The sequence below is a fragment of the Cryptomeria japonica genome, chromosome 2, assembly GCF_030272615.1.
Source record: "Cryptomeria japonica chromosome 2, Sugi_1.0, whole genome shotgun sequence".
NCBI lineage: Eukaryota > Viridiplantae > Streptophyta > Pinopsida > Cupressales > Cupressaceae > Cryptomeria > Cryptomeria japonica.
This window is the reverse complement of record NC_081406.1, coordinates 461,128,663-461,141,601: the sequence shown is the minus strand read 5'-3', so window position 1 is coordinate 461,141,601 and position 12,939 is coordinate 461,128,663.

Below are 12,939 nucleotides of genomic sequence, written 5' to 3'. Positions count from 1 at the left end.
AGCAACTTGAGATGGCTCTTGAGGATTATGATGCAGAAAGGATGAAGAACTTGAAATTGCAAGAAGAATTGAATTTTGCAAATGAATTCATTCTTATCCTACAAGAGAGGTTATCATCTGCTCAAGACAAGAGAAAAGAACTTCTGCAACAATCAAATGATGAGGAGAAGAATGCTCTTAAGGAATAATGTTAGAAAATAAGTCAAGCAAACATTCTCATGAAGAATGAAATGCAAGATGTGACCATGAGGTTATCAAAAAATATTGAGGACATAAAGAAGAAGGAAGATAATCTTGTTTTATCTCCAAAGAAAAATTTTGATGAATGTGAAAGATTGACTCATGAGAATAATCTATTGAGGATTGATTTGGCACACTCCCAGAATAATGAAAAAGAACTTGAAAGATAAGTAACTACTCTGAGAGATGATCTGACTACTGCAAGTGAGTATAAAGAAAAGTTTAGGATTAGTGTTGCACAGTTGGATGACTTACTGAAAAGACAAGGACAGATTGATGATTTTAGAGGACTTGGATTTGTACAATGTGAAAGCTCTGGTACTGCTAATGAAGATCAGACAACCAGTATGTAGAACTCATCAAAATAGAGGAAACCGGTAAGGCAATCTAATGTTTATAAATTAAATGGTAGATATTTTTTTTGCAATAAATTTGGGCACATAGCTAAACAATTGAGAAATAAGGCAAATCAAAACTACAATTATGTTCTCGGTTAGTGCACAAACTGCAAGAAATATGGCCATAGATCAAAAGATTGTAGAATGAATATTAAATGTCATGCATGTGGAAATTTTGGACATTTCGCTAATCATTGTAGGTTAAGAAATAGTAATATCAGATATGTCAAAGCAATTCAGAAGAACAATGTTATATACTATGCATGCAACAAAATAGGCCATATTACTAAGTATTGTAGAAGAAAGACTCAACTAGTTAATAATGAGAAATGAAAGAAAAAGGTAGATGAAATACATCAAGATCAAACCAAGAGATGGGTTAGAAAATCTAAAGAACAAAGTGGAGATGGATCTATACCGGTAAATCTACCGGTAGAACGGGGTATTACTCCACTGGGAGGAAATTCCACTGGTAACTAAGGAATAAGCCTTAGGGGTTGGCGAAGTCACTGATAAATTTTGCATATTACCCCAGAAGAGATCTAAGGAGATCTAGAAAGAGATATGCAGAAATGTGTTCATCATCGATGAAGGTTACCCCGACTCACAACTGTGAAACTGATATCTGTAGGGTTGTTGGTGAAGCATTAATTATAGAAAGTTAGGGTATTTATTCGTTGATAAAAGAGGGTCAGTGAATTCATTTTCGCTCACAAATAATTCAAGAATTTAGAGCGAAGTTAAGGCAAATTAAGAGAGAACAAAGCACTCAATCGTCCACCGACATTCACTCTCAGGTATTTTCTCACATGGCATCTAGATCATCAGTACCCACTTTTATTTCAAATCCCACTATTGTCAAAGTCAAGGATAGATTAAGGCCAGTCTTTAAGGAGGTTCCCAAAATTGCCAAGAAGGAAGACTCTATGGGAGCATTTTCTAAGGTTCTTGACGGAGTAATGTATGTTAAAGATATGAGGGAAAACATTCACTGCACTCTTGAGGATTTGGGCACCAAAGACATTAAAAGCATGTATCAATCAATGATATTGGGAGACACCGGAAAGATCAAACTAGAATTCAAGGCGATTGAGGATCTAGGGTTAACCGGTATTCTATACATACTAGAATTCAAGGATGAGGTGATTAGATACATTCTGAGAAGGGTTCACAACAAATTCATTTGGTTAGATACACCCTACATGATAAAAAAAGGAGGCTATTTAGGCTATCACTAGCTTACCCAAGGTCAAACAAGAACCTGGTAAGAAAATTTCCAACACAGAGGTCAAAAAACTCATTGGTGCTACATCCGATAGCAGATCAATGAAGATAAGCACAATAACCAACACGGACATAAAGTTTGCACCGCATATCAGATGTTAAGGAATAATGTGAAGTATGACTAGTTCGAATGGATGAGGAGTGAATTGATGCTAAACCTTACTAAGATCAAAGGAACCAAGAAAAGCACCTTCAGCTATGGTAACTTAATTGTTTGTTTAATGCTTTACTTTCTAAATGAGCTACCCGGTTTAGGAAAGAAGCAATGGGCTCATGACATACCGATAGGTATGCAGATCAAGATGGCTATCATCAGTCTTGGTACTGGCAGAGATGAGAAAGTTTGGGGATATTTTAAGACTTTTCAAGAAAACCTGAGCAAAAGGGAGACAATTCGAAATAATATTGTGGAGAAGTATTCCATTGACATATGTTTCATGGTGAAAATTGATGAAACTCTCATGGAAGCAGTTGAACCCAGGAAAATCTGGATTAGTGAACTTGGATATGAGGTAGATGATAGCATTTTTGAGCTTTATGCAAAGATGTTGTTAGATACCCCATTAGATAACAAGACATGACACTTTGGTACAGCGGGAGAGAAGGCTCTTGAAGTAAAAACAAGTTTTAACAAGAAGAGAAGATAGAAGAAAATAGAGAAGATGTCTGCATATGTACAAGATGTGCCGCATAAGATAGACACTCAGCTGGGCTCTAAATCTAAATAGGTAGTTAAACTGGCAAAGGTTGCTATTGAAGAAGTGAAGAAGCCACAAGTTCACATTTCCCCTATCACTTCTGATTCTGATCCTGAAGATAATGAACCTCTGGCTTTCAGAAGGGTGCAAAAGGAAGAATGTGGTAAAATCACCAGTAGAGTAAAAAAAGGCAGAACCTAGGAGGAGACTTGTCAAAAAGGTAGCTCAGCCTACTGCACCTCCACCACCGGTAAGGAAGCCTGTGCAAAAGAGGAAACCAGTCACACCAGCAACCATAAGAAAAAAGTAGAAGGGTGATGATACTAAAACTGGTAAGACAACAATGACTTGTGCTAAAACTATTGATGAAGTTACAAAAGATGGAATATTAAATAATATATCAAAGTATTATGAAGATTTTGAATAAAATGAGCAAAATGAGTTAGAAGAGGCTATTTTACTATATATCGACATCTATAAGAAAGCCTTGGTTGAAATTTTGAAGGAGATACCTTTATCCCTGTATAATAAACTTGAGGCTAGAAGACTTGATGCTATCAAGAGGGATAGGGAAATCAAGGAAGTTGCACTTTTGGAACAATGTGGTACTAGAAATAATGAAGAGATAAAAGTTGTATAGATACTACTAATAGGACAATTTTCAGTAGTAAAAACTCGCAGATAATCCTTATGATGGGAAGAGTAAATTAGGTGATAAATGAGAAAAGTAAGGGATGGACAAAATTCTTTCTGAAAAACCCATACTTTCTCACATCACAAGAAGAATTTGCAAAGGCAACATTCCCCACCATTCCTGACAAATCAAAAGGAAAGTGTATTTTGGGCAGTTCAACTCCAGTTTTGATACAACCACAACCGACAGTTAAAGAGAGTGTACAGTCTGTATTGATATAGACCAATTTTGAGCAAGAGAGTGTACAGGGAACTGGAAACACTATGGATGATACTCCACTGGTAGTAACCAATAGTGCACCAAATGGTGAAGCCACCGGTGCAATAAAGGTTGAGATGGACAAGGTAGAATCAACTGAGTCCATACCAACAGGTAAAACTGATTCCTCAGCAAGAGTTTTGGCAATTGACACTTCTCAAGTCAAGAAGAAATAAATCTTTGAGTTAAGTCCAACAGAATTAGTGATGATGGCCACTCATAAATTGCTAAAGGTAGGAACTATAGACAAAGGGTTAATTGATCAATCAGTCTCTGTACTACATAGAATAATGTCTGACTGTCAGATTGAGGATGGAGAAATCCCTTCTGGTAAGCTCAATACTTTAACAAAGCACATATCAAATAATTATCAATCTTTGAGACAAATTGCAGACCGATAGCTTTGGACAATTTCTATGTAGCTAAAAGAGAAGCTTTTGATTAACTCATAGGAAGTTGGAATAAGAAAATAGAAGACAAGTTTATTCCTATTGAAATTTTCTTAAAACAATGTACTAATATTTACAGAGTATGTTGTAATTTGGGAAATCTTACAACCAATGTAGATAGCAGATTGAAAGAGTTATATGAAAAAATGGCTAATATTGCTAACTCTTTTGATGGACTGACTACACTAACTACATCTGTTGATGGACAAATTTTATCCTTGGAGAACCAAGTTTTTGCTTTTGAGAAGCAGGTAGATAAAATAATAAGAAGAGCGAGAAATTTAAGAGGATTGGTAAGACCTAGACTTGATTCATTGGGTGTTCACAAGAAAGAATGCATGGATATGCTAGTAAAACCCACACTGGTAGATACCCATGAGAAGGAATCATTTTCCCACTTGCTAAGTGGACTTGCATTGGTATCTGATACTTTCAAATTAGGATGGGACATGTATCTTCAGTTTCTACAAAAGGCATACCCATAAATCCTAAAGATGACTAAGCTCGAGTGACACTAATAGTGTTCTTTCATTCTTTTATTCTTTCACCGGTCTATGGCATTAATGTCAAAGGGGGAGTATGTACATATGTGAAAAATATCAAAGAAAACATTATCAGATGGAGTATATGGAGTGTATTTCTGAGGGGAGCACACTGACAGGAAATCCATTTTTCAGATGAGTGTTTCCATCAATGCCAAAGGGGGGCATTGTTAGCAATTGACACTCATTGGATTCATTTTTTTGTCATTGATGGCAACAATATTTTATGGAAGTCACAAACCAGTACTAGGAGGCATATACTGATAAATACTGATACTGGAAGCATTCAGGCCTACACCGACATCAATACTTCAAGCAAGCTGATATCAAGGAAGATTTATTTAGTAAATTATTTTGTAATTATTGTCGAGGCCGACATTGAATATCTTTTGTAAATACATTGCAAGACGACATAAGGCATATCATATGTAATAGGTATATAAGTTAGTCTGCTAGGTCAATTTAAAAGATGATGAGATAATGGTAATGTAATAGAGATAAACATATATAGGTATAGAAGAACTATGAGATGTGAAATATATGTATGGAGATCATTTTTGTATGCGAACATTATATCATGCAATGATCTACAGATAGCTTGGAAAGAATTCCTAGAGGAGAAGTAATACTGGTAATAGTTCAAGTTTGTGAACCGGTATAGAGTAGAACTAGAACCAGAACTCTATCTCGCATAGAAGATGCATTCTTGAGTCCATTTTCAGTAATTTACTTTGGTATAATCTTGTAGTTAGTGAGGGTCTTTAGTGATGAGAAGTATGCTGTAGTAAGTGTGCCTTCCTACAAGTGCAGGGCCCTATTTTATGTAATATCTTTTCATATGGCCAGTGAACTGATATTATGGGTCACAAAGCCCATCGTGGTTCTTCCTCATTGAGGTTTTCCACATATAAATTTTGTGTGTTATGGTGTTCATTTATGTGGATGGTTTATTTGCTTCTTGTTATATGCTTATTTTTTTACGAGTACATACATGCATGGTTTAGAAAGTTAAAGATTGTTGATTCCGGCAAAACATTGATTCACCCCCCCCCCCCCCCCCTCTCAGTGTTCTCAGATCCCAACAAATACAAACACCTTGGATGCTCAACATGATGGCTTGACACTCACATGAGTCAATCATATCAATGGATTCCACATTTGCAATGAATAAATATGGGGAAAGTTTCCTTAAACTCCTTGTAATGAGTCTTCCTCATATTTTGAAGTTTCCCATTGCAGTCAATTGTAGATGGAAATAATTATCATGTTTTTTGCTGGAAATAGTACCAATTATATTTGTTTCTCATGTTTGATGAGGATAAATTAGGGGTTCTCATTGAATGGGTAGTGACATCGAGGAACAAGATTGAGGACCTTGAGGTGTGGTTGGTGGAGTTGCAGAGACGAGAAAAGGAAAAGAGGCCTGATTAGAGGATCAATGCATTCATCGTAGATGATGTGAGTGTAGAGATTCAAGAAATACAATACATGTATGTTTCAATTGTTAGTCTACTTCAGATCAAATAGTAAGATATGTCAACCTTCCATTTTTTGTATATTGATTAGGCACAATTAATCGTTAACTTCAAAACGGGACCCTTTTTCAATTTCACATGATACTTTGTATCTGGCATGTGTGGTGAGCATGGTTGAAGAATTTCTACAAGTATGCCATAAAAGAAAGAGAAATGGACATTTTTCACCATTTAAGGAAGATAATGATGGTAATGCATGAAAGTGAAGAGTGCACTACTCAACAGCTGCATAATTTATTTGTTGAATTTGCTTATCAGTAACATTTTCTAGAGTACTTCTACAACACATGGTGTCAAGATGGTTGCATTGGTGAGTTTTGCATTACCTTAGATTTTGCCTCCCTAGTTTGTTAACTCTTTCATTGCGATAGTTGTCGCATTCGTTGTTCATTGACATCTTCCTTTTTTGTCTTTTGAGTAGCAATGTGGGCGAAAAAATTCAACAATTTCCCACACTAACCAGGACACAAATAATGTCATGGAATCATACCATGGAAAATTATTCAGGTGTTGCACCTAAGAGACAATAAGAAGATGTACACAAGGAGGATGGACAATCTATATCACAAGCTTTCCTATAAAGTGGAACTATTCTACAATAAAAAGTGATTGTTGCAACATTATGGATTCATTAGAAACTATAGGTTATCACATTTACGAAGTAGCATGGAGAGGGAAAAGGAAATTCCTGATGCCGATTTTGTTCCACATGACATGAATCTTGGTCTGTATCGGGTGAAAAGTCAGTCCTCTTGCAATTGGTACATGGTTATGAAATATGGTGATCACTTGTACATATGTGACTATCCATGGAGTTTTAAAGGAAACACATGCGAGAATGCTTTGAAGGTTGCTGCAATGGTGGATAACTCATTTAATGATTCACGTCTCCTAGGTAAGCCGATCTCAAGTGAAAGTCAACTTGTTTGGTTTGTCAATGTTTATGTATGGTAATTTAAAAGATCTGCACTTCACTCTAAGATATTGTTTCATGCAGAACCTATTCCTATGTCAACTCCAACATCTAATAACATTAATGAACACCCAACAATTCTATCGGTTGTCGATACCATTTCCAGTGCAGAAGCACATATAGAGGATGTTCACATCATGAGGTGTAATGAAGCGAGCACAAACTTGAAGATGGTGTAACGAACAATGCCGCACATACCAAAAAATAATGGCATTTGTAGGTTGTGTGGAGAGGTTCATAGTTGATCTTGAAAATTCAGGTGCAATGTCATTTGATTTCAGTCCCCATATTGATCTAGTCACTACAAGCACCATTTGAATGCGGCCTTGGTTCAGTGCAAGTAGGGATCGTGGTTGAATTCAGAGGCAACCTAGGTAGAATACAAACACTGAGATCTTTGATGATGTTATGCACCCCGATGCCTTTGAGTTTCCCTTGGAGACTACTAGGAGGCGGAAGGGAAGGAGGTTATTCGACGAAGCACCAGAACCGCACATCCTTTCCATAGGTTCTGTTGTAGTATCTAATACAGGCTGGTTCACAACTGTGTCACGTTTAAGTGGTTTCCAAACATGTCAATAATATTCCACATGTAAGACAAAATGGTCAATAATATGCCATGTTGAAGATGAAAAAGGTCAATAATGTACCATGTTTAATACAAAAATGGTCAATAATCTACCATGTTAAACATAAAATGGTCAATAATCTACCATGTTTAAGATGAAAAAGTTCAATAATCTGCTATGTTAAAGACAAAATGGTCAATAATCTGCCATGTTTAAGACAAAATGGTCAATACAGGTTGGTACACAAGTGTGTCATGTTTAAGTGGTTTCCAAACATGTCAATGGTGTGGGTGCTTACTTAGTAGTTCTATCTCGCAGTTGGTGAAAGTGAACCACAGATAGGCATGACAATGTCACTACACCCTCAACATCTGGGTAGAGGAGTCCTTGCCAATGATTGGCTTTTGACTTTGCTCAATCCGAACAAGGATAAAAAAATATCCCTCGCTAACAAAAAATTGGTATTATTGCTTCAGATTTGGATATACATTGTTTATGTATACCTTCCATATCTACAGATAACTACATGATGTTTTCATATTCGTGTCAACAGCTAAGATGTGCTATAGAGGTCATGCGGTACATTTTTTTGCAATGAATAACACGTTGCATTATGTTGCTTTGACTGTGAAAATTTTTTGTTTCTCTTTATGTGGGAGGTGGTGATCGCTATTTTATCTGTATCATATTTTAAACCATGTGTCTATCATTACCTTCATACTACGTTTTTCTTAACTCCATGTTTAGCTTTTTATCTCTCAACATGTTTAGTAATATGGACTAGATTTGTTTGTTGTAATATTGTTGTAATGCTTTGTATTATTGTCCCCAATGTTGTTACACACTGTATCTTTCTCAGCATGTGCCTTTTAGATATTTGTTCACCGTCTAGAAAGAAATGCCAACCATGTACACCAGTGACAACATGAGGAGGTTGTAATTTTGATTCAACCACTTTATTTTTCAGTATTGCATCTTTATGTATCACATTTATTAAATGCTATGGTTAAATAAGTAAGACTCTTATTGTATGAATATATCTTACAATTATTGAATGGTTTAGTTAAATAACTCACACACTTATTGTAGTAATATTTTTTGCATTTATTGAATGCCATTGTTAAATAACAAGTGCTCTTGTTGAATGAATGTGTCGGTTACACCGACATATGGAAGAGTGCAGCCAAAAGGCTGGACGACTGAGGATGCATGCTCACCTTAGTATTCTATGGTGGGTTGACGTACATAGAAATGACAATGGCCAGACATATTGTATTGTCCATATGATAGACCTCTTCTTTTCCATTCCATATTTGGAGACAGAAAGAAATATATAGGGTGCTATGGCCTATTTTTAGACCCTTTGTTAACTAGTTCATGGCTCTCTTGAGGGTGCACATAATGTGCACCATCAGCCGAGATTCAAATCCGTGGAGGGGGTCAGTTTGACTACCACACCCAGATGATGACGTTGTTGCCACCAGTGCCCTTTTTTCCACCAATCTGGTGAATCTGGATTATACGCACCTCTTCATGGGACATAATAGTTCCCGCCCACCGATGAGGTTTGCGAGGATTGAAAGAAGATTATCATCACAGAGGAGATCTCTCCCATAAAATTGTATTATCTTTCTTGGTTGTATGACTATGGTTTTTAATAAAACCATTGACATTTATGTTTACAGAGGGACATGATGGTATATCTTTGTGGACAAAATTTATATTTTTGGTATTCTCCTATAGTTTTTGTGAATGAATATTTATTTAAAGTGAGATTCTTCCATTTTTATTTTATTTTCTTACATGTACAACCTACATGTCAAACTTCAATGTATCCTGTATTATTAATAAGAATTTAAAAATCACTCCATGTATATAAAAAATAATATCAATATACAGACCACACCACTAGTCCCTATATTGTATAACGATATGCTATATTACATACATTACACTAACACAGTATGTTAAATTACATAAATCACAATAACATGACATATTATATTATTTCTTTCTATCTTTCCTTTACAACATGTTATAATGAAAATTTTGATGAAGTGTAATTTCGTTAACAAACTCGATGTGATATTGATATATCCTTGAAATAAGATTTTATGTATGTGATACAATGCCATTATTAATGCATATTAATTGATTAAAATGAGGATGCCCTATTCTTAAAAATTTGAATGCCCACTGACTTGCAAAGTACATTCATTGTAACCATAACAAAACTCATTGAAAAGGTCAGATGTTACATGTATGAATCCAGAAGACCAGGACTTCTTCTTGGGAGGATATTGGGTTTCAGACAAAGGAATGTTAAACTCATACACAGAGAAGGAAAAGTTAATTAAATATAGAATTAATAATCATTTTCTTATACAATTGATATTGCAACAACAATTAAGTGTTAAAACAATTCAATTTATGAATAGAATGATCAATTAACTCATACACATTATGCTACATTTATTCATACGCATTATGTTATTGACAGAATTTTGTTCATTTTCTTCAAATGAAACCCACCAACATGCATACATTTTCATTTGAAAAGACAAGTTGAAAATGTTGTAAGCATATGAAACTCATATAACAAATGGACAACAAAAGGAGATCAGAACAAAAAATGATATCTTTTATTCATCTTAAATAAACTGAGTGTTGGTACTAAAATCAACAGGTTCCCACACTCTAGAGAAATAGCCAATGACTCATGGTTAAGTGGTAGGACTAGATTTAGGTTTCAATCCCACGAAGATATTTGAACATAAATGCCTTGCATAAACATTCAACTGAAGAAATAAAACCTTAACTCGAACTCACACTAGTTCATCCTATGTTGCAGTATTTCTTCATAAATTTAATTCATTTGTTGCAAATCCAACCCATCAAATCATACACATAATCATTAAGAATAGACAAGTTTAGAACACTCTAAGCATTTGAAATTCATACAACACATGAACACAATAGGAAACTAGAAGAGAAAATGTATTCTTTTGTTAGACAGTTCAAATAACCAGAAGACAACTGAGAGGGGGGGTGAATCAGTTGTCACAGATTACCAGAACCATTAGAAATTTAAACTTTAATACCAAAACCCAAAACATTAATACCGGAATAGTAGATACACCAATTAAGCACAAAAAATAATCACAAATTAAATACCATCCACATAACACCAAGATTTGTACGTGGAAAACTCGGTAAAGGGAAAAACCACGGTGGGAATCCTACCCACAGTCAGATAATAATTTTGTAGTAAGTAGGTGAATTACAATTAAGGGGCCTGCACTTGCAGAAATGTCAACAACCTAGAGCGCACTGCTCATCACAAAAAGAGTCTCACTGACTATATATAAATCCAGACTATAATCCAGAGAAGTGTTGAAGTACAAAAGATAGAATCTCCTATGCCTGAGTACAATTCCGGTTAAACTCAATACCGGATGACTAAATCTTCTTGTATAAAGCCAATTTGATCTCCAATGATCGACAAACTCCTCTTCCTGAATGATATTATATTATTTGCACATTACATTCCTTGACCATGACCTCTAACAATAACCATGATGATCTACAATGAGATCTTACATCTATATATATAAACCCTCGACCATAAACAATCAAAATGGCTACCAGACAATAAACCAATTACATAATTATAAACCATGTCCACCTTAGATGAAACAAAAATTATCAACACATAAGACATTTTGGAAATACATCAATAGGTCCTATCCACACGTTACATTAAAGTCGATCCATAACGTAGATCAACTGAGACCCAGTATAGGTCCACATGCTCTAGTAATGATCTCCAACCACCAAGTCTCAAACAAGATCACCAACAACATCCACAAACTCCACTAGAAGCTACATGAACACCACTTATTCAATTTATCAAAGATCTCCACCAAAAAATCAGCCGATAAAACCCTTACCGAAACCAGAAACCAATCTTCTAAGCAAACATGATAGAATCTATGATAGGGAGATTGTGATAGAAGATACTCAATGGTTCTTAAATGGTTTAAAAAACCTCAAATGGTCCTCGAGGACAAAGTTTTTAATTCCTCCTTCTGGTTGTGATTTCAATTTTTTATTTCTAGTTTCCAACACCTCATACACCCCTCAACCAATCACCCAATGTGTTGTCATTCCTTCCTTACTCAAGCTCTCATTACCTTGCTTAACTAGTCACTCCACTCCCAAACATACTCCTGCTCACCCTTGCTATCCCTTGACTATAAATTTACCTCCTTCAATGTCCCAAGAAGGAGGTTTAAGGGCTACTCATAGTTTTATTCATGGTTCGAAGGTTCAACCTTGCCTTGCTCTAGGTTACTCAAACCCACCAATGCTTGGATTAAGTCAACAATGGAGTTTATCCTGCTACAAAGGATTTTCAATGGTTCTTATTTAGTTTTCAAATGACTTTCAACTAACTTAGCAAGTCTCCTTAACCTTATTAAAATTGGGTTAAGCATTTTTTGGAAATAGGCCCAAAAGGCTAGTAGCCTGTGGAGGGCTAATTGGCACTTTTTTGTTCACCCAACCCAGCGATGGGAAATTCCTCCAACAAAATTATCTTGGTTGATTTTTTAGAGGTATAAGATAATATATTTTCATGGTTTATGCCTCTATCAATGCAAAATGAGGACTGCCCACTATTTATGGCACTTTTGTAGGGTTTCAAGAGGGGTTTCAAGATTGCTTTATTAAATACACTTCTCCTTCACAAAAAAAGTCCTAAAACTAACCATTGGGTTTTGCCACACCTTGGAGATCACTTTTCAAACACTTTCCACTTGTCATTTTTCCAAACACTTGGCACACTAGCTGTAAAAGTTGACAAAAACAGTCATTTTCACTATTTTTCTGTCTTTTCGCTGTTATGTCTGCACAAAGGAGGGTTAGAACTTCTAAAATGCCTACACCAAAGCATATATAAACCTTTTAACAACAATTTAACTCTACCTTGAACAATTATGGTGAAGTCTTCATGCATAGAAGTTTTCAAAGACAATCTTGGTGCCAAAAACCAATATATTTCCCAAAACAGCGAGTTTGCTTCCCTTTACAAAAAGTGACACTTTATAATGCAAAAATGGATAAATTTTTGTCATCCAATCCCTTCAAAAATATTCTAGGATAGGTTCAAACCTCTTTCCATGTTTGTTTCAACACTTGATGCTTAGAATCTAAATTTTGAGCGTAAAGGAAGATTACTAGCCAAGTTAGACAACTTGCCTAATAAGTGCTCAAACTCATCTTTTCCATCACAATCATG